This window comes from Paroedura picta, chromosome 11 (genome assembly GCF_049243985.1).
Source record: "Paroedura picta isolate Pp20150507F chromosome 11, Ppicta_v3.0, whole genome shotgun sequence".
Lineage (NCBI taxonomy): Eukaryota > Metazoa > Chordata > Lepidosauria > Squamata > Gekkonidae > Paroedura > Paroedura picta.
Window position 1 is genome coordinate 46,446,390 of NC_135379.1, and position 23,352 is coordinate 46,469,741.

General features: G+C 44.4%; 1 protein-coding gene and 1 long non-coding RNA gene across 21 annotated transcripts in view; one reads left to right on the forward strand and one right to left on the reverse strand.

Moving 5' to 3' along the window:
* Positions 1–18,692, reverse strand: part of LOC143820741 (uncharacterized) — a 34,131-nt gene extending 15,439 nt beyond the window's left edge. The window contains exon 1 of the long non-coding RNA XR_013225488.1: positions 18,456–18,692. This is a non-coding gene — a long non-coding RNA (uncharacterized LOC143820741). The remainder of the gene's footprint in view (positions 1–18,455) is intronic.
* A 4-nt stretch (positions 18,693–18,696) lies between these two features.
* The window catches only part of LRRFIP2 (LRR binding FLII interacting protein 2), a 72,488-nt gene continuing 67,832 nt past the window's right edge, over positions 18,697–23,352 (forward strand). For 7 of the 20 annotated variants that reach the window (XM_077303910.1, XM_077303918.1, XM_077303920.1 and 4 more), the window contains exon 1: positions 18,698–18,916. The gene's annotated coding sequence lies outside the window, so the exon portion shown is untranslated. Of the gene's footprint in view, positions 18,917–19,423; positions 19,670–20,902; positions 21,020–23,352 lie in introns of those variants that run through there. The other 13 variants (XM_077303924.1, XM_077303925.1, XM_077303927.1 and 10 more) reach the window with 7 other exon arrangements.

The following is a 23,352-nucleotide window of genomic DNA, read 5'->3' on the forward strand; positions in this document are numbered from 1 at the left end:
TGAGCAGGCCTGCCACTCAGAACCTTTCCAAAGCTAAAAATCCCAAAGAGGGCACTCCACCTGTGACTGCACATGCCCGGGTCTTCCCGCTTATTAGTCACGTGAGTTCAGGGCAGAGGGCCCCACCCTTCTGTTGCCGCTCAGTGGGGCAGGTGGGAGGGAATGTGTGCCTGCACACAAGACATCAATGAACAACTTTTTCCATCCAGCCAGAAGATTTTGTAAGGAGTCAAAGGGCAAGAGCTAAAGGGCTCTTGGCTCTTTCCTGGCAGTTCAAGCCAAAGGATTCAAATAAGTAAAGGACTGTTTAAGACGTTTTGGATTGATCAAGGTGGCATGGACTGAAGAAGCTGAGGTAGTGACATGTTCCATCTGGGCCATGATTGTCTTACTACCTTGCGGGAACAGCTTTTACACATGCAGCAAGTGTAAATTAGTGGCTCTACTGGAGGAGAAGATACGGGGATTAGCGAAACACTTGAACACGCTGCAATATAAAGGAGGGTGAAGAGTTCATGGACAGAACTCATAAAGCACTCTTGAGAGAGCAAGTGCAGGAGGAGGGAATGTTATCAAAACAAACACTGGAGCACCGAACACAGGAGGGTATTAAATGGAAGGCTGTTACGCATGGGAATAGAAAAATAAGGAGGAGCTCTGCCCCACTGATGCTCAAAAATTGTTTTAATGATCTGCCAAAATATGTTGATTCAGGAAGACAGGAGCATGAGCCCCACGAAGACCAGGAAACAAGTCACAGGCCCCCACAGGTAAGAGTTCTAGAGTTTCCTACAGGCTAAGTTGATATGCACCTACAACAGCTTGGTAGTTTGTAATACGAAATATCAAAGCAGCAAACGAATAAACTTTCCTACCCAGCGTGTCGATCCTTCTGCTTTCCCAATCTATCAGAGAAGAATGGTAACCCGGTTTCCTCTTCAACTGCATGTCTTCAATAATGGAAGAGGTGTGGGGGGTGGATGGAAAGGTACTTGAGTCAGGTTTGATAGAGTGACTCGAACTTCCTAGGTACAGGTTGCACAGAGGCAGGTTTGCTCCAGACAGGAATGGTGAGGTCCTTGAAGCCTTGAATAATCGGAAGAGCAATCACCAAAGGGGTAATTGAGTAAAGTCGGCTGAGAGTCTTGTCCTTGGGCCTGGAATCAGAAGTCAAAACATCAAGCTTGAGGGCTTTCGCCATCTGTAGAAGTTCTCCTCCATACATCTTGTAATCTTCCACAAACTCTTCACCCTCTTGGAACATTATTAGACTGGATGACTATTAATTATCTACCAGGCCAAGCACAAGCAGGATTTCATTCTGGATGCACCTCACTTGACCACTGTCTCGTATTATCCTTTCTAGCAGAAAAGTACTCCTTACATCTAAGAGGAAAATGGTATGCAGCTTTTATCGATTTACGAGCATTTGATTCCATCAATAGATCCCTATTATGGAATAAATTAGCTGCTCTGGGAATGGACAAGCGTTTGCTTTTCCTAATTCATAAATTACACACTTCAAACAGCTGTCAAGTGAGGTTTGACAGTAATGGTTCCTTAAGTGAAAAGATCCCGGTTACTAAAGGAGTAAAACAAGGATGCCTTTTGATTCCATCATTATTCAATCTATTTTTAGCGGATCTTCCTAATCATTTGGCTGAATCTGAAGGTCACACACCTAGGTTAAATTCTCATCCTATTCCTCTCTTGTTGTATGTAGATGATGCAGTTCTTCTTTCCATCTCTAAGATTGGGCTCATGCGTCTTCTCTCAGCCTTCTCATCCTTTTGTTCTCAAAACAGCCTATTTATCAATTTTGAGAAATCGAAGATAATGATCTTCTCTAAGGCCTGGAAATGCAGCCTATGGAAAGTGGATGGAAATCCTATGGAGCAAGCTAAATGTTTAAAATACTTGGGTGTTTGTTTTCACTTCCAAATGAATTGGTCCTTGGATCGGAATTCTGCACTTGCTGTGGCAAAGAGCCAGTTAAGAGCGGTCTCACGTTTTCACTTCTGTAGTGGGAACCAGTCTGTGCCAGCAGCGATCCAGATTTTCCAGGCGAAGGTTGTTAACCAACAATTATACTGGTGCAGAGTGGTAAGGCAGCAGACATGAAGTCTGAAAGCTCTGCCCATGAGGCTGGGAGTTCAATCCCAGTAGCCGGCTCAAGGTTGACTCAGCCTTCCACACTTCCGAGGTCGGTAAAATGAGTACCCAGCTTGCTGGGGGGTAAATGGTAATGACTGGGGAAAGCACTGGCAAACCAACCCGTTTTGAATCTGCCATGAAAACGCTATAGGGCATCACCCGAAGGGTCAGACATGACCCACTGCTTGCACAGGGGATACCTTTACCTTTTATACAGGATACCAGTCTGGATTGAATCTCTGAATGCTGAAGTGGATCGTGTAGCCACAATATTCTTCCATCGTATTTTGGGTCTTCCAAATATGATTAGTCTTGCCGCCCTTTGTAATGAGCTGGGTCTTGGTCTGTTGTCATCTAGAGCAGTGGTCCCCAACCCCCAGTCCAGGGACCCGGACTGGTCCGTGGATCAATCGGCACTGGGCCGCAGCTCCTCCTCGTCCTCCTCCCCGGCTGCTGCCTCGGGGGCTGCCCTGCCACTCTGCTGCTGGCTTACCTTTGGTGCTCTCCAGCGGCTGCCATGGCTGGGGCTCCCCCTCAGCGTGGCACTGTGCAGCTGCTGCTGGCAACGCCCCCCAGCGGGCGGTGAGAAGTAGAGGATACCAGTGGGAAAGCAAGTGGAGCAGGGGATCAGGTGGTGGCAACGTCCCTCAGCAAAAGACTACCCCCTTCCCCGGGCCTCAGTAAAATTGTCAAGCATTGACCGGACCCCGATGATAGAAAGGTTGGGGACCACTGATCTAGAGCATGGTTATCCACCCCTAATAGTCTCTTGTATGATCTGCTAAGCAATCCCTTTGTTTCTGAATGGTACCAGCAGATCTAACTTAAATTCACACTCTGGGTATCAACTTGGAGCCTCTGGCTAATTATGAGGAGTCTCAAATATTCAATATTATTAGACAGAGAATCTGTGATATTGAAAGACAGACCATCAAAGCGGGAATCAATTGGACTTTTTCCTCCCGCTTTTTTGGCCTGGCTCGCAATACAGGTCAGGGAGCTACTTATATGCAAAGTCTTATTAGCCTGCTCCATCGTCATGCTTTCATGCTTGCTAGATTAAACATCTTCCCCTAGTTGTTCTATCAGGCAGATATAGCAATGTACTGATTGGGAACAGATGATGTAAATAAGAATTGCGGTAGCGAGGTCTATCAGCACCCTCTATACCTTCCCTTCTAGATGCAGAAACTCTGGATTTAGTTTCTGCATCTAGATTTAGGCTTAGGAGTTGTTTTTCACCACAGTTCTTGGTCTATGGGTTTTGTATTACTTGTATTTCTGGCTATTTTATCGGTTTTATCGGTTTTAATGGGATATTGGGATTTTTTAGCTGAATTCTGTAACCCGCCTCAAGCCTCTTGGGGGAGGCGGGTAATAAATAAATAAATAATAGTAATAATAATAATAATAATAATTTTGTCAATTAGAGCCTGACTCAGTACCACATATTTATTGCCCATAACATTTTATGCTTAGACTTATTGCTCCTATCACGGACCAATGGATATAATCTTTTTCTTTCTTTCTTTCTTTCTTTCTTTCTTTCTTTCTTTCTTTCTTTCTTTCTTTCTTTCTTTCTTTCTTTCTTTCTTTCTTTCTTTCTTTCTTTCTTTCTTTCTTTCGATTTCTATACCACCCATTTCTTTGTAGCTCTGGGCGGTTTAAATTGAACATTGTATAACTTACATGGAACGTTATACAGACTGTAACATCAAAGCAACTTTCAGTAAAGCATCAAAAGATTACAATACCACATTTATAATATAAATAACAATTAACAGTAACATTGGAAGGTTAATCATTTCAGTCTGGGGGGATCAGCAGGTGTTCTGAGTCGGCTGGCCTCAAGCGAATGCCTGGTGGAAGAGCTCCCTCTTGCAGGCCCTGCGGAACTGTGGAAGTTCGGGCAGGGCTCTGGTTAGACATTTGCTAGCGGACAGGTCCCCAGAAATAATGGAACTGGTGGTCGAATTCTTGGCTACTGTGATACAAAGGGACAATCGGTTAGTCAAGAATCAGTTCTAGACCAGGGGCATCTACAGTTGGTGGAAATTGCTGATTGCTGGGCATTCGGGAGGAATGTATTGTTGATTGCTGCTTATTTTATTTCACTTATTTGTTTCATTGAGACTATGTAATTATTATCAATTAATTATTAATTACCCCTATTTTGACAATGTTTTTATATGTCATTGAAGGTTTTTTGAAATTTGAATTTAAATTTGGTGAAGATGTTGTGTCAGAGACTGCGTCATCAGGTGACAGATCTGACGCAGTTTCGGGGCTAACTGGAGGAGGGGCGGAAGCAGGGATAGGGTAAATGTATAAAGTTCTGCCAGAACCGAGGACAGAGCCACTATCTAGAAAGTCCAAAAAAGGGGTCTTCCTCGTCTTTGTCCAAAGGGTGGTCCCATTGACTGATGTAAACAGGCAGATGATCTACAGCCCGGTTCATGGAGTGCCATGTGATGGGCAGAGCAGAACAGGACCATTCCGGCAAGTTACACTCACTATCCTTTCTATCTAGAGGGTAGTCCTGAGTCAACGGTTCCCTCAAAGGGGGCATGGATACCCAACCTCAAGACTCTGGAAGGTGGACCCAGGATGAAGAAGGTGAAGACCAATTCTTCTCTTTATGTTTAGACTTTTTAGTCTTCTTCACGGGCAGTTCAGGAACCGTAGTCTTAGATGGTCTGGCTGGATCTATACAGGAGCCTTGGATGAGGCTGCAGATGCTGAGACGGGTCTCTTAGGAGGCTTATTGGACTGAAACGACAGAGGGCACAATCTCAGGACTGAGGAAGAACCAGGAGCAGATCTTGAAGGAATAGATGGACTGCGAACTTACCGGCGTTTCTACCAAGAGGGGTTTTCCCCAAAGGGCGGCTTTGAGCCTAGCTGCTCTGTCCGAACGAGCCTTTGGAGTAAATTTCTGACAAATGGGGCATGCAGGAACATAATGTGTTTCGCCCAGGCAAGTCAGCCAGTGGTAGTGCTCATCAGTAACCAGCATTTTGAGTCCATGCTGACAGCATTTTTTGTATATGGCTTTAGAAGTCATGATGTGAGAGAAGAGCAAAGGTTTCTTTCTACAGCAGTGGAGACTAGCAAAGTCCACTAATTGCAGCAGCAAAAAAGAGAACTGAGGAGGGTGGGGCACTTCGCTCTGAACTCACGCAACTAGTGAGCGGGAAGACTTGCACATGCATAGTCGCACGCAGACTGCCCTCTTTGGAGATTTTTAGCTTTGGAAAGGTTCCGAGCAGCAGGCCTGCGCAAGCACAGTCCAAATGTGGTACTGCTCAACAAGACAGCTGATGAATCTCTGCATACCAACATCCCACACAAAGATGGTTTACAAGCCCACATCTGTTCATTAACTCTCGTATTTGAATGCTAATTTATTGCCATTCATCAATCTTATCAATCGCCTTAATCCATTCTCAGCTATAATCGCCCAGTTACTTATGCATCGTGACTCTAACTAGCCCTTCCTGGTAACCCCCTCCCCTGTTCCTATATGTAACGGTTGAGGAAATTCTGTTTCACTGTATCTGAAGAAGTGTGCTTGCACACAAAAGTTTATACCTTGAATCAAACTTCATTGGTCTTGAATGTGCCCCTGGACTTGAATTGTGTTCTGCTGCTTCAGACCAACACTGCTGCTCACCTGAATCTATCTACATGGGAAAGATGACCATTTGCTCAGATGCTGACCCCATCAGGACCTAACCTCATTCGTTCTTACTCTTTACAGATCATTGGAAAGTCCAGAAGACATATAGGGAATTTATGATAAGATATAATTAATTGCAAAATGGGTTCCATCCAATCATACTGGCTGGATATATCCAGTGGCTTGTACATAACCTGTGTCATTAAGGTCTTTTTATTTTTTTTAAACTTGTTTCTTTTAATCTCTTCCCCTTAAATTCATAAGGCAGACCTATTCATTTTATCCTGTGGGAATTAACAACCCAGAGATGTTTGGCCTTTAAGGCATTTCCCTCTTGCTCCATGCAGAGGGAAACAAGTCATTAAATAACAATTTTTACCATTCATGTAGGCCTATGACATGTTGTCCCTTCAGTTTTTCCACCTAATAGGCGAATTAAACCCTCCCTTCCTTCAGGGAGTTCGAGTGAAGCAAATGTCAAATGTGCACAGTGTGAGAAAGGAAGCTGAAGCAAGTGGCAAGCAAGAACTTGTACACCTCAGGCTGAGCTGAATGGGTGTTTGAGGGAAGCAGGAATATTCCCTAAGACAACATTTTTATGAGCTCCCCGATGGCCTACTTTAATGTAAACATGAGAGAGCTTTAATGTACTCTGCTGGCAGTAGCATGCCCTGCAGAACTTCAGAAGGGGAATTCACTTTAATCTCTTACTATATGCACTCGACCAGACTCTGTGCTTTTATTTTAATTATTTCAACTCCTCTGTTAACTCGCACACTTCACCTGTTGTTGTTTTTTTGCTTAACTTTAGCTACCTGGACAGAACGAAGAGGCAATTGTAGTACAGAGTCCAATGTGAAATGGGAAGAAAAGAAATGGACAGGGTGAGGCTGAGGCAGGGGAATAGGAGGGGGTGGGAAGGAGAGAACAGGAGCAAGAGGAATGTAAAAGGGACAGGTCGATGGTATGATTTGAGATTTTACACACACACACACACACACTGTATTTATTTTAGAAGCACAAGCAGAAACTTGCAGAATGGTGCAGAAAATAAATGTTTTACCCTGTTCATTCCCACACAGCCCTTGTTTGGTTCATATAAGGATAGCAGGTATTCTTAAGGGAACTTCCACATACTTTAAGTCTAATGGCCATTCCACACAGAAAAAATAGCAGCATTAGGCCACTGCAATGGCTTAATGCTAAAAAACAAAAAACAAAAATGCACCTCTAAGAGTTCCCCACCTGTTGGCTCCTCTGCCTCCCTCTAGCGCGTCTTGCTACTCCGCACCCCTGCTTGAATGGTGGAAGAGGGAAACATACTATACGTGCTCCTCTCTTCCGCCTGTCAATCAAGACAAGCGAAAATAATGAACTGGGAGGGGTGGATCCCAGTGAAGAAACAAATATAGAACTACAACTGGTACAGAATGCTGCGGCCAGGATTCTCACTAAAACATCATGGAGATCCCACATCCGGCTCCCAGTTGAATTCCGGATTAAGTTTAAGGTTCTGGTAATCACCTTTAAGGCCATATGCGGTTTGGGCCCAGTGTATCTGAGAAACCGCCTTCCTGCCTATACCCCCAAAAGAGTCTTACGCTCTGCCACCTCCAACTGGCTGCGGATCCCTGGCCCCAGAGAAGCGCGTCGGACCTCAACAAGGGCCAGATCCTTCTCGGTCCTGGCCCCCACCTGGTGGAACGAGCTCCCTGAAGAGATCAGAGCCCTGCCCGAACTTCCACAGTTCCGCAGGGCCTGCAAGAGGGAGTTCTTCCACCAGGCATTCACTTGAGGCCGACCGACTCAGAACCCCCGCTGGTCCCCCCAGACGCCTGCCCATGACTCTCCCAAAGTTACTGTTAATTGTTATTATATTATAATTGTGGTTTTGTAATCTTTTGATGTTTTTTAAAGTTGTTTTGATGTTATAGTCTACATAATGTTTCATGTAATGTAAGTGATAATGTTCTGTGTAAACCGCCCAGAGCTGCAAAGAAATGGGCGGTATAGAAATCTAAATAAATAAATAAATAAACAATACAGATGCACTGGGAAACCAATATGGCAATAAAATATCCAAACTGGACTTATATAGAGTCATCTCTCTTCATAAATTATTTTAGATGCTTTTCGCTTCTGAAGCGCCACAAGCTAAGTTTATTGTATGACCTTATACTCTATCAAGAGATTCCTTAATAAGTTGAAGGTGGTCCTTAAATATAAAAACCGTCCCTTGAAAAAGCTGTAAGGCGAAAAGAGTTTCTGAAGAGAGACGACTCTTATATAAAGTCCAGTTTGGATATTTTATTGCCATATTGGTTTCCCAGTGAATCTAGACAAGCGGCCAATCACTTTTCTCCCTCTTTTAAAGGAACCGCGATGCGAGCTTTTAAAAAAAAATAAAAGTCCTTCATTCATGCAAGTAAATGACTGGCTATGTCACTGGTGTCATCAGGAAAGGTTTGGATTTCTGGATCATGGTCTACGATGTCAATATGAGGGGCTACTATCAGGGGATGGTGTGCACCTCACAAGGGATGGGAAAAGTATTTTTGGAAGAACCCTTGCACAACTAGTGAATAGAGCTTTAAACTAAAACCAAAGGGGGAGTGAGACGTAAATTCAGAATCTGGTGTGATGGCAAGAACTGACGATAGGAAGATTGCAAAGCTAGAGGGAACGGCATATAAACAGGGAACTACTAACTTGCAAGGAAGTTGAAAAACCAAAACCATGGGGCACACAAAGGATGGATTACGATGGCTCTTTACTAATACACAGAGTATGGGAAACAAGCAGGAGAGAATCAGTAACCCTAATAGCGGAAGGGGACTATGACCTAATAGGAATCACAGAAACTTGGTGGGATAATACTCACAATTGGAATACTAGAAATGAGGGGTACAATCTATTCAAAAGGGACAGACAAGTAAAGAAGGGGGGAGGAGTAGCAATATATGTTAAGAATCTTTATACTTGTAAAGAAATGCAGGTTCCTGAGCATGAAAGTTCAGTTGAGTGTATTTTGTGTAAATATAAAACGAGTAGGAAAGGAGAATGCTATTATTGTGGGGGTCTGCTATAGACCACCAAGCCTGTCACAGGATTTGGATGACATACTCCTAGACCAAATTACACAATTCTCGAAAAGGAGGGAAAGAGTGGTCATGGGTGACTTCAAGTACCCAGATAGCTGTTGGAAGACCAAGTCTGCTTAAAAATACAAACTCCGTTAATTTCTTAACTTGTCTTGCTGACAGCTTCATTTCCCAGAAAGTACAGAGGGGAACCAGGGTTCTGCTATTTTAGACTTGATACTCATCAATAGGGAAGAACTGGTAGATGAGTTGGAAGTAGTAGGCACACTTGGTAGTAGCGACCATGTGATTTTGGAATTTGCAATTGTGGGAAAGAGAAAACCATTATGTAGTCAGATATATAGACTGGACTTCAGGAAAGCAGGTTTTAACAGACTTAAAAGCATGTTGGGTAAAGTCCCATGGTCAGAAAGACTTAAAGACACGGGAGCCCCAGAGGGCTGGGAGTTTCTTAAAAGTGAAATACTGAAGGCTCAATCACAAACAATTCCCTTGAGAAGAAAAGATAGAAGGAGCCTAAGGAAGCTAAGGTGGCTCCATAAGCAGTTGTCAAATGATTTGAGGAATAAAAGAGTCATATAGGAAATGGAAGGAAGGCCTTATTACCAAGGATGGGTATAAACAAATAACAATCGACCTGTCAGCTTGAGAACTGTAGTAGGCAACATTTTGGAATAAATAATCAAACAGTTGGTCCTTGAGCAGCTGGAACAGAGAGCTGTGATTTCTAAGACTCAGCATAGGTTTTACAAGAACAAGTCATGTCAAACCAACCTTATCTGTTTTTTTGAGAAAGTAAACTACCTTGCTGGATCAGGAGAATGCTGTAGACATAGTTTATCTGGATTTCAGTAAAGCTTTTTATATAGTTCCACATGATATTTTTGTTGACAGATAGAGGATGGAGCAGAGGTGTTCTCTCTTGCCCCAGAGGGACAGACCAGAACCAATGGGATGAAATTAATTCAAAAGAAATTCAGTCTAAATATCCGGAAGAAGTTCCTGACAGTTAGAGCGGTTCACAGTGGAACAGGCTTCCACTGAGGTGGTAGGTTCTCCATCTTTGGACAGTTTTAAACAGAGGCTGGATAGCCATCTGGCATATCTGATTCTGTGAAAGTTCACGGGGGTGGCAGATTAGAATTTATGCAATTCCCCTGCAAGTGCTTTAAAAATGAGGATGTAGCTGCCGGTTTGCAGATGTAATGCTGGATGTTCACGATGTCATGCAAAACACTAGAAATATGGCATTTCCAAAATGTAAGGATTTTACCAGGTGCCGAATAGCCTTCTGTATTTCCCTTCTTATGGTAGGTAGATAGAATGGCTGCAGAAGACTAGCAGGATATCAAAAGGCACACCCGGGTGAGGGGAAGGCCGCGCCGCAGCCAGGGGGGAGGGGGGAAGCAGGACTTCCCACTGGGCCCAGAAATGCTGCACCCGAAGGCAATGCCGCCTCTATTTGTCTTCTGGGTGGCCACGGTGTGTGTGGGGGGGAGGCTTTCAAAGCCCATTCTCACGAACGGGCTTTGAATCTAGTAACAAGAATATTTGGATAGTATTTTGATGAGACACCTCCAAGAAATTCCAGGGTTGCCTCTTGCTTTGAAAACCCTTCAGGGTTGCCATAAATCAGTTGTCACTTGAGTTTGGAATAAAGGAAGCACTTGCTCTATCTGTACAATGGCAGTGACATCAGCACATTACACACACACACACCCTCAAGCACTTATGTCCATGCATCGTCATCATTGAATGGGAAAACCATAAAGCTGTTCTAAGACAATGCGTGTAGCTGATGTGTCCTTTATATACCAAATAAGCCATAAACAGATGGGTTAATTGGAGCTGGGAAAATGGTTTTCCTGATTCGTAACATAAGCAAGTTCTTGTATAAGGGCCAATTTCTGTTTGCCAGTGTCTTATATTCAAAATCCTTTAAAAGGTAAGTCAGTTTCCCGTTAATTGAAAAGGACACAAAAATCTAAACAAACATGTTTGTTAGAGGGGTGGGTAAAAATACATAGATTCTTCTTTCACATGTGTATTATGTTTACATGCTTGTAAAAATGAAGAATGGTGAAAGTACAATGCATTAGGAGTTTTTGTTTGTTTGATATACAGCAAGGACAATGATTACTTGTAACTTCGTACTGCTGAGAATCAAAAAGTAATTCATCCTAGTGCCGAAATATTTCACACTATAAATGCATAAATAGGCCAAAAATGTGGCCATTAGCTGAAAAGTTACTTTGGATACATCCAAAGTTATGCTTGTGCATAACCTGTCTCATTGAGGTAGAGTTTTTTTTTAAAGCATTTTTCTTTGAACCTGAAGTTCACTTTGGAAAGTTGCCACTTTCTGAAAAATTATTCATCACGTAGTTTAAGAGACTATGATGTTCAAGCATGGACATGTGGAACCAGGGGAGCAGGTTAGGGATTTTTTGGATCCTTGCCTATTACTATTACTATTTATTTATTTAGTACCATCAGTGTGCATGACATTTCGCAGAGTGACAATAAAAAGACAGGTCCTCATCCCAAGAATTATACAATTAGTAATTATTCTTTCCTTTGCACAGTTCCACTGTAGTTTGAATGTCTTTAAGAAGTACTTTTTGTACAAGGGGATTTCCCCTTTTCTCTTCTGATGAGAAATGCTTACTGTTTTCTACATGCAGAAGGATCATAATTTAACAGCTACACCGCCTTTTTATTGTTGCTACCACCTTACAATTTCATCAGCGTTATGCATCTTTTTTCATATTTCTTTTATTTCATATTTCGCATATCTTTGAAGATTTCAAGGCTTGTTTGTCCCAAGATGGGATTGCTATAAAGAATTCTAAAACGTTGATCAGTAAGTCAATATTAGGGTCCATTCCGCACGACTTTAATGTAGCAGAAGGCTTGCAAATTGTAAACACTACTAATTTGCAGTTCCGCAAGACATCACACACAATCTGCAACACTCCTGCAACAGTTCCGTGAAAAGCGATTCGTTGTAGCGCTTCAAGGGAAATCGTGAAAAGTGGATTCACCCTCCAAAAAGTGCTACACTCTTGTGAACAATCTGCAACACTAGTGAAAAAGACCTGTGCGTTCCCATTGTTGCGGTTCTAACAAAGTCCCTCCCCCGGCTCTCTCCTCCGAACTTCTGGCGAAGTGATCACCATTTTTTTTTTCTGAGCGAGCGGAAAGCAACGAACCAGTGAGGCTTTATTCACCCAGCGAGGCTTCTCCAGCTACAGTCCCTCCACAGAAGTGCTTTAAAGCTCCCCTAAGTCCCCAAGCACAACACAGGCCCTTGTTTGCAAGTTCCCTTTATTTTCGGCCAAAAATCGCGCCCATGCAGGGGTGGGGGGTTTCACTTGGGAGAGCGTGGTACCGATGACTCGCCAGCTCACACGCCAGCTAGATGGGTCTCTATGTTAGGAAGAATCAAGGCATATTCGTTGCAACGTGTGTTTTTCTTTTTTTTAAACTTGTGCTTAAATGGAAAGGGGCTTTTCCGGAGCATGATAACAACCGCCCATTGGCTGTTCGTTTGATTGATGGCCAGGGGCAGGACCAAGCACAGAAAAAATCGCTTCCTTTCTAGCAATTTTTGCAAGACCGGAAACCTGTGGGAAACGAATGAAACGCTACTGGATTCCACTAAAAAAGCAGGTATGTGTAACTCCGAGATTGCACTTTTTAAAATAGTGTTTCCACTTTGTGGAACCAACTAGCAACATTGGTCCTTATGCGGAAGCACTCTAGGAATTGTTATTGTTCTGACACACCATTGCCAAAAAAATTATATGCTGTAAAGTTAAATGCACAGATAGATACATTTATTTTGGACAGCAACTAGTACAAAATACAAAACAGTAAAATACAATATGATGAGTTAAAGGCACTTTTTACGTGATCAGAAGAGAAACCAGAGTATAAGTTAAAAGCACTGTTTGCTGCATTATAAATATATATATATTACTTGTGATATACAGGGGATGTATTTAAGCAAGCCACACTGCTGAAAAGCATTTTGTTCCACAATCTTGCTGCAGCCAGGGCTGAGATAAAATACAGACCTTAAAAATAGGTTCAAGTAGGTAGCCATGTTGGTCTAAAGGAGTAGAATAAATTTTGACTCAAAATTTGTTTAGGCCGTAAAGAGTTCACCTGTCCAACTAGGACGTTTATGAAATAAAATGTGGCAAAAGAAGAGCTTCTGAAAACACAAGGAAGATAAAAGACACCTCCCAAGCAATCATAAAACCTGCAAAGTTTGCAAGATTATTTTTCAAACATGCAAATAACAAACATTCAGCATAACGTCCCTTGCTTTTATGAGGTGCATCTGAAAGGAGTTGTCTATATCACAATGCAAAAGTTCCTCTTGCATAATGCTGTGTGTCTGACTCATTAATATTAATCTGCCCATCAAAACTGAGATCTGTTGGAAAGGCCCTTGTTTCTGTGCAATTGTCGTCAGAGTGCCTTCTGTGGTTCACCACTACAATCTGTGCTGGACTGGTGGGTTTTTAGACACCACCCCTTTTAGAAAACATACACTGTGAGGGTGTTTGGAGAGCAGTAATCAAAGCAGCTGACTGTTCATGTAAGAGCAGCTTTAGGTCTTTGATCTGCACCATCCTAGAGGAACTTCAGAAGGTCCTTGTTTTTTGGTGATCTATGAAAGGCCTTTTTCCAGCAGCACCATCTCACAAATGCCTTCCAATATATTAAGTTAGTGGAATGTCTTCAAGCTGCCAAAATTGTGTTGGTGACCTTGGGGATATATCTTCCACTCAGTCTCAAGCGGGTAGCCATGTTCGTCCGAAGCAGCAGAACAAATTTGTTCTTCTATTCAGTATTAGAGGAACAGAACTAACAAAGATGGCAGAAAAGTAGCTCAAGAAGAGAATCTGAGGGAAAAGATAGAAAACCCGATTGCCTGGCTGGCTAACTATGCTGAGCTTCCTACAGAGACAGGAAATGAACTGAAGAGGAGTTGACTCCCATCACAGAAAACAGGAAGAAGAAAGAATTCATGTCTCCCTAAAGTAAGTGATGGAAATCATCCACAAGATGTCTTCCGCCTCCACAGGAGAATGTCTAATAAACTTTCAAATTGCAGCCAAATTCATCGTGGTTGCTACTGTGATGAATATTGCCTGCTGGGACTAATCTTCCGGTTTGTAATAGAACTGCTGGAATACTGCAGACTGCACAGCAAATTATTCCAGTCTCAGAAGAGGACATTTACCATCTCTGTATTTATCTAAAATATAGTTTCCTGTTTTAATGTTGCAATGTTTATTGTGTTTACTATTAATAATTATCTGTAACTGCTCCTGTGGAGCGGTATTAATAAAAGGCTAAGGGCAAGTTGGGAGGAGGGAGGGCGGGAGCCGTCCGGGATAAAAACTCTGAGGATAAAAACTCTTCGTGGCTCCTGATTCGCCCCTCAGAGTGTCACTCGAGGGCCAAGTGGTCAATTGGGAGGTGCGCCACGCTCACCTACACGTCGCCACGACCCAGGTAAGCGCCTCTTTCTGCCCCCCCAAAAGCCCCTACCAGACACCGCGCTCTTGGCCCCCCCACCCGCCCCGGCCTGGCCCGCCGACATTCCGCTACTCTGCCGCTCCTCCCCACCACACTCCCACCCGCCCATAAAGACTCCCTTCTCCCTGCCCATCCACCCCCAATCGTCGCCGCGCCGCTTCCCCCACCCTCTGCCGATCCAAGCGACGAGCCCCAGCCATCTCCTGCACCCCACCCCCAACCCCCCAGAACTTGCCCAACCTGCCCTTCCGGCTCTCCGATGGGGGCCGCGCCCATCTTTACATGCGCCCCTGCTACGGCCCGCTGCCCGGGGAGGCACACACTGCACTGCCCCGGGCCCGCCTGTGCAGCCGCAGCTGCAGCCCCAGCTGGTCTACTTGCCCGCGCGTCACCAGGGGTGGGGGCGTGCTTCCTCGCACAGGCCCCTGCTCTCGTCCATTTTCATAAATGGGCTTTCCCCCTAGTTCTGAATAAACAGAATGTGACTCCCTTGGAGTAAGTGATCGGGGAACTTTTAAAAACAGGTAAATACTTTCTTCAGCATGGTAGAAAACTGAGAAACTAGGGCTATAAATGTTGAAATGAAGAATACATTTTTGCCTGGATGGTCTGACTACTGAATATTGCTGATGTGTGAGTAGGATATAGAGGTGTTCAAATTCAAATTTATTTAATAGAGCACTGCGGCCAGATAAAACAGATGGCAAAAAAACATTTCACAACAGAAATTACATAATCAAGGAGCCAATGCAAAGTTTAAAATATTTAAAACTGCATAATTGATAGGTACATTATAAAAAATGCATAGTAACATTCCTCTAAAACACCTTTACGTAAGTTTGTCGTCTTTCCCGTGTGCTAAGCACATGAACACAAAATATGGAAACCTGCTTAATAATATGGCCCCTACTATCCCACAGGAGAAATTTGAGTTTTCCTTTGTTTGAGCTATTGGACGAATCCCTGAGTAATGGGAGGATAAATTTATTTCTTACTGAGTTGAAGGTAGGGCACCTCAAGAGGACATGCTCGATTGACTCTATCTCCCCAGAATTACAGGGGCAGAGTCTTTCAGCTACTGGGGTTTTCTTGAAGCGGCCCACCAGCATGGCAGAAGGTAACGCAGAGCATCTTGCTAGTGTGAGTGCTCTCCTATAGTATTCTGTTTCCAAACAGGAGAGATGGATACAAACAACTCCAGTTGGAAAACTATGTTCTAGTCAGTTAAAACTACAGCTGCAGAAAAGGAAAAGAGTTATTTATTACACAAAAATTGCTGATCATCTTTCTCTCTTCCTTTAATTGTTAGCACGGCTTAGGACATGGTTAGGGGAGGTATGGCATGATTCAGCAGTGTTGCTGCACCTAAATAGGCTTTAGACTGGTTCATGCTTGGTTCCATTTTGGCTGTGGAGGGAGAATGGCCATTGTGGGGATGGGCAGAGAAACTAGCTGTCCTGTGAGTGGGACCGGTACAACCCAAACTTTCTCAGCCATCCATCCAGGCTTTGCTCAGGCTTTTCCAAGAAGGCAGGTTTGGGGGAAAAAACTGGAGGAAAGAGATACCACAGGAGGTACACAAATGCACTCCAATGTTGCGGGAAAGCAAGAACACTTCTCAACAACGCTGGATCTGGGGCAAGTAACCTACGTGCAAAACCGCCCAAATCACAGCCCTTGTGTAGGGAATATACCGCTGCACTTAAAGAACACGTGAACTGTAAAACTATGCAGATTGTGTTAATGGAACAATGTATCTTTGAATCCCCCCCCCGCCTTATTGTGACACAGTTTAATTCCTGAGATCTAGAATACCTCTGATTTCAATCACTTTATACTATGAATGCAAAACCTACACTGCCCAGATTGCTCATCACATTACAAATGCCTCTTCCTCTCTTTTCTTATACACCAGCAATGATACAATATTCTGAATACTGGGTCAGAGATAATATGAGGCTGCCGAGGCAAACCATCAAGTCGATTTAAGCAGCTAGCAAGGTTATTCATTATACTTTTAACCTGCCCTTCCTTCAAGGCGCTCAGGATGTCATACATGACTCCTTGCCTTCATTTCATATAGGCTGATTTGCCCCAGGTCACTCACTGAATTTTAGGGCAACCGGGGAATCTGAGCTGGGAGTTCTTGTCCAACAACTGTATAACCCCAAGCTTTAATTCCATATATGATTATTTGAAAGGAAGTTGTCTTAAATATTTGCTCATGTGTAAATAGGTACAGGATCAGACAGAACGATTAAAAAAAATGGGGGGGGGGTCATTCCACAGAAGAAGCTAATAAGTAAATAAAAGCCTCCTAGGCCAAATGCTTGCATAATTAGACCACCATGTTAAACATAGAAAAGCTTCTATAAACAGACACACTTGTGGGCTTACTTCTCTCTCCAACTATTTTAACTCGGTCTGCTTTGAATGATACGCCTTCACAATCTGTCCTGGCATTTCTTAAGGTCATTTGAAGTTTAGCAGGGTAATCCCACATCCACCGATCCTTATTCACTTTCAAGGAATTGAAGAAACATCATGACACTGAATTGAGAAGATGACACCAGGACCACTGCCTGAGTTAAATATCACGTTTCTGGCAAAGGTGTACAGAGACTCAAAGGATATAATTTCCTGGCCCAGCCTCAAGATAGCGCAGGCTTTGTAGGCAAACACATCCTGGGCCCAACAAAAAATGTGTCTAATAGCACATTTCAGAGCAATCAAGATTTATACAGGGTGTGAGCTTTCGTGTGCAGGCACACTTCCTCAGACAAAATGGAACAAGAATTTTTTCTAAATCTTGGTTGGCCTGAAAGGTGCTATTGGACTCAGTTTTTGTTGTCCTACTTCCGACCAACACAGCTACCCACCGGAATACATCCTGGGACGTTTGAGTGATGTATTAATGGTAAATTCAAGTGGGTAGCCGTGTTGGTCTGAAGCAGCACAACAACAAAAAAATCGGAGTCCAGTGGAGGGAGTCCACGTGGAGTCTCTTTCCTTGTAGTGTTGTTTTGTTGGGATGTATTGTTCAGTATCCTGTTATTTGGTGGACTGGAGAGAAGGTACTTGTTCTCCATTGGTTTCTGTGATGGAATAGTGTGTAGATGCTGTCTGTTCTTGCTTGTTCTGTTCACGCGTGTGTAAACTTTGGAACCATTTTTTTTTGGTTGATAAGCTTGTACGCTTTTATATTTTAGAAAAACAACCATTGATGAAAACTTACGTGAAAATGGTTATAATCTGGAGGCCGTTTTGGTTGTTCAAATAAAAAGAAATTAGACACGTTTTGTTGCATTCATTGTGACAATTACTAGACCCAACAACATCACCTACACCATCAAAGGCTTATACACGTGCTCACCTTCCAACATTGTATATGCCATCAAGTGCCAACAATGCCCCTCTGTTCTCTACATAGGACAAACAGGTCAAAAGCTGAGGAGGAGTGCTTGCACTCGAAAACTCACACCTTGAATAAATCTTTGTTGGTCTTAATGGTGCCATGGGACTCTGGTTTTGTTTTGTTGTATGAAGGCTAAAATAAGCATGAAAGTGACAAGTGGGAAGTGGTCTTAAAAATGGAGGGAAAGTGTGTGTGTGTATGTGTGGGGGGGGGATATGCCACCTGCAGAAAATATTCCCAAGGGCCTCAGCAGTACCTTAATCCCCCCCCCCCCTTAATGTAATCTTTCCCCTTTAGCAAGGAAGTGCAGTGGATGGGCCAAGAGAGTGTGGCACTGACTTCAAGGGGCTGTCAGCTGCACACAGCTGAGAACGGAGGGCTGCCAGGGAAAGGCCGTTTGTTTTCATAGCCTCTCTCTGCTTTGCGTTATTTCTGCGCTTCAGTCCCCCACCAGGGGAAGCTTCCAGTGTGGGACGTGTGTGGGCCAGACTATACTGGGGGTCGGATTTGACATTCATATCCCCGAATGGACCCTACCCAGAAGCCTCACCTTCCCGCCTCCGCTTTGCGCCTGAAGAAGCAGCGGGATGGGTGGGCAAACGGTGGCTCTCCAGAAGTCCGCGGACTACAATTCCCATGAGTCCGTGCTGTCAGGCGCTCCCGGCCGTTGGAGTCCATGGGGAGGCGTGTCGCCGCTCTTCAAGGCGCCGTCGGGATCCGAGTTCTTTCCCTGTCAACCACACCCCGGGCGGCCCAGTGGCGGCGCGCCCCGCTCCTCCTGCGCACGCGCCTGGCGCGCCCCAGCCCGCGGGATCCGCCTCCTCCTGGTCGGGCCCCAGGAGTGACGCATGCGCGCCGGAAAAGAGGGCTCGGTGGCTGAAGTGTGTCGGCTCGCGGGGCTGACGGTCGCGGCACCCGGCTGCCAGCGAAGCGGCGCCCTGCCCTGCTCTGCCGAGCCGCTCCCGCCGGGAGCCCGGCACCCGCCGCCTGGAACGCCCGCGTCGGCGCGAGGTGAGACCGTTGGCGGCGGCCGTTAACGGCTGAAGGGTAACGAGGGGGCTCTTCTCCCCCCCCCCCCCCAACCGCCGCTGCCACTTCTCTCTTTCCGATTGGAAAGTGCGGTCGGCTGTGGGGAAGACCCGACAAGGAGAGCGGCGGCTTCATCCTCGCCTTCGGCCGCTGCCCCGCCCTGCTTTGCCTGGCGGCTTCTCGCCTGCTGTGTGGAGGGGCTGAGGCGGCCTCCGGCGTGGGGGTTCGGGGCTCCTGCCGCCGGGTTTGGGCGGCGGCGGCGGCGTCCTTGCGCCTCCGAGGCTCCAGCGGGCGGGATGGGCTGCTGGTGCTCCCGGCGCGCAGGAAGAGGCAGCCCCGGAGGGCTGCTGTGGCCTAGAGCTCTCTCGGACATGCCTCTCGCCGAGCTTCGGGAAGGGGGTGGGATGGGGGGGGGGAGCCGGTGGGGCTTCTTCAGTGTCGGGGACACTGGGGCTGGTTGGGAGGGGAGGCGATTTCCGGCCGTCTGCTGAAGCTTGCTTGAATAGTTAGGGTGTCCTCTCCCGGATCGGGAGTGGGAGGCCTGTTATCTCTCGCGTAACCGACTTGGACGGGAGCCCCACCAAAACTGGCCGCTTTCATTTCCGCGTAGTGGCCTTTACGGGTGCAGAACTTCCAAAGCAGAAACAACAAGAAGAATGAGGCGGATCTCTGGTCTCCAAAGTGGTTTCCAAGCAGTGGCGGCGCTGGGAAGTTCATGGCGAGAGACCTGACAAGGTGGTTTGTTGTAGGCTGCCTTGGTGCTCCTAGTGCTCCTGAACTTACTTGATGGTCTCTCCACCAGGGTTATGGTTGAGGCTGGTCCAGACAAGTAAATAGGTTGAACATCAGTGGGCCTGCCCTGCTGCAGCATACTCTTGCTAGAACTCCTCAAATGGCAAGGGCAGTAAACATCTAGCTCTATAGTGTTGGTGTTACCACTAATATTGCAGTGTTATGTTCAACTGTTTAGCTGTTTAATTTGTATTTTATAAAAGTTGCAGACCATCCCAAGATGACAGGGTCGGTAGGGGCGCTCTAGAAATGTAAATAATAAATAAATGGCCAGCCCTACTTGGCTTCTGAGGTCAGCCTTGTCTGAGCCATCTAGGTCAGGTGCACTGAAACCTAAAGTGGTCAAGGATATGATGTTCAGAGGGTTTGCATGTGGAAGAACTCCAAGGGAGTAGTTTCATAACAGAAAAAGCCAAAACAGAGTCTCTCCCCCCCCCCCCCAACTTTCATTAGTCCTAATTTTAAGGCAGTTGCAAAAGTCAGTCGCATTAATCTTAGTGATAATTTTAAGAGATGTGTTCTCAGAATTGGAGCTGAGCAGTTACAGGAAGCCCTTCAAGGTCTCAATGTCAGTATGGTTTTATGCATGCTAGCTTTCTCTTTAAGTATTGCTTTAATATCATGTGAGGGTGTATCCTTAGGGTCACTTAATGTAGACACCATTAGCAGTAGATACCACTAGCAGTTTTAAATGCCAAGTTTACAATCAGCAAAGCAAAGTGAGTAGGATTTTACCATTTAAATACACCCTATTATTGGGTTTGTTTTATTTTTGTGATAACTGTAAGGGACAGAAACATTACAGAAATTGACAGAAAAATAAAGTGCATATCTTATGAAAACATAAACATATTAGCACATGCTAATAGGTAAAAGGGGAATTATTGGGACAGTTATTTCAGATTACTGAGGGAGGGAGTATAGTGCATGGTATAATAGTAACCTGAGATGCACTCAGAAGGGAGCTAGGAAGGGGCACTTGCTCTCTTGTTTTGGATATGCTGTATTGAATACTTATTTGGGGATTAGCCAGATATGTTGCATTGGAACCCAACACTGAAAAAGGAGCAATGTGGATTCCCATTAGCGTATGTAGATTTTGTTGTATCAGTAAATAATATATTTAGTCAGGTAAATAAAATGACTAAACTAAGGCTTTGTTTACATTATGAGAAGACAGAAGGCTCTGGAAAAGACAATAATCCTAGGAAAAGAGGAAGACCCAACATGGGATGGATTGACTTGATCAAGGAAGCCACAGCCCTCAGCTGTTAACAATAGGAGGTTTTGGAGGTAATTCATAATGTTGCCATAAGTGGCTTGGGGGCACATACATACACGTGCGGACGCACAATTATTGCTTTGAAGATTACAAGTGTCCATTCAGAATCTGGAACTGGCAACCTTAATGTGAAGTAATCTTCACTAGATGCTTGGGAAATTCGTTTTGCTTCAGACAGGGCCAGTGGGAGTCTTTCCTTGTTCCCAATACCAGAAATGAGAGCTGGTTTTTAATACTGGGTGGATAAAGTAAGAATAGGAAAAAGGCCAGTTTAGTAAGTGGAGGGATCTGTCCTGGGGCCTGTGTTGTTCAATGTATTTATAAATGATTTGGATGAGGGATTAGAGGGGATACTTATTAAATTTGTAGATGATACTAAACTGGGAGAGGTAGCAAACACAACAGAAAACAGAATACAGGATGATCTTGATAGGCTCGAGAACTCGTCTAAACTGAAAAATGAAATTCAATAGGGACAAATGTAAAGTTCTGCATTTAGGTAGTAAAAACCATCTACACCAGTATAGGATGCGGGAGACTTGTCGTGGCAGTAGTATGTGCAAAAAGGATCTAGGAGTATTAGTAGACCATACATTGAACATGAGTCAGCAGTGTGACTCAGTGGCTAAAAAGGCAAATTGTATTTTGTGCTGTATCAAACGGAGTATCGTGTCCAGATCATGCGAGGTGATAGTACCGCTTTAGTCTGCTGTGTTTTGGCCTCACTTGGAGTACTGTGTTCCATTTTGGGCACCACAATTGATGAGGAATGTAGTGAAACTGGAGCGTGTCCAGAGGAGGGCAACAAAGATGGTGAGGAGTTGGGAGACCAAGACGTATGAGGAAAGGTAGGGTGAACTTGGTCTGTTTAGCCTGGAGAGGAGACGACTGATCTAATAACCATCTTCAAGGGTGCCATAGGAAGGATTGAGCAGAGTTGTTCTCTCTTGTCCTGGAGGGTTGGATCAGATCCAATGGGATGAAATTAATTCAAAAGAAATTCCATCTAAATATCTGGAAGAAGTTCCTGACAGTCAGAGTTGTTTCTCAGTGGAGCAGGCTTCCTCTGGAGGTGGTGGGTTCTCCCTCTTTGGAAATATTTAAACAGAGGCTTGATATCTATCTGACAGCGAGGCTGATTCTGTGAAGATTCAAGGGGATGGCAAGTTACACTTTCAGCGATAGGGTTGTGAGTGTCCTGCATGGTATAGGGGGTTGGACTAGATGACCCAGTAAGCCCCTTCCAACTCTATGATTCTAGTAGTAGTATGCTTTGGAGAAGCATTGAGAACTGTGGCTCTAGAAGAGATGTTCAGACACACTTGCATAACTCAGAAGCTGTGATGCTCAGTAATTCTTCAGGTATTAAAGAAGTAGCTGCTGTCCTTTACTTCATTAGGAAGCAAAAAGGATAGCTGAATGCTAGTCTAAACTTCATTGTTATTAGTGCCATTATTAAATTCTGATCCTAAGCACGTTTGCTCAAAAGTGAGTTCATTAATTTTTGTGGAGGTTGCATCCCACTCCATGGTTTGGGTCATAGTAGCGTTCTGTGTTTTGAACTGCAATAATTATTTTGAATTAAAAAATTATTTTAAAAGGGTGCCATATGGAGGATGGAGCAGAATTGTTCTCTCTTGCCCCGGAGGGACAGACCAGAATGAATAGGATGAAATTAATTCAAAAGAAATTCCATCTAAATATCTGGAAGAAGTTCCTGACAGTTATAGCCATTTCTCAGTGGAACAGGCTTCCTTGGGAGGTGGTGGGTTCTTCATCTTTGGAAATTTTTTAATAAGAGGCTAGATAGCCATCTGACGGAGAGACTGATTCTGTGAAGGCAAAGGCATGGCAGGTTACAGTAGATGAGCGATTAGGATGTGAGTGTCCTGCATAGTGCAGGGGGTTGAACTAGATGACCCATGAGGGCCTTTCCAACTCTATTAGTCTATGATTTTATGAAATGCAGCAAATCAGACAAAAGTGCTGTTTCTGTCTTCTTAAAGATGAGTGTCACAGTCTCCATTTCTGTATCCAGTTTTTTTTTCTGTGCCTCAGTGAAGGAGGAAAGCTGACAACAAAGGCTATAGGATGTGGAAGGAAAATAATTTGCCAAATTATAGCTATCCAATTATATTAAGATTTAATGATAACTATACTTAGTGACTATTACAGCTGCATGCTTATCACATCCATGCTGACTGAAGTATGGTGGAATGTAGTAGATATGGCCATCTGCTAAAACGAGTAATAATTTTAACACACTTCTTTCACATGTCTAGTACTTTGGACTGCATCCCTAGTGTGGTACTAGAAAATTGGGCCAGGCCATTGCCTGGTTAGG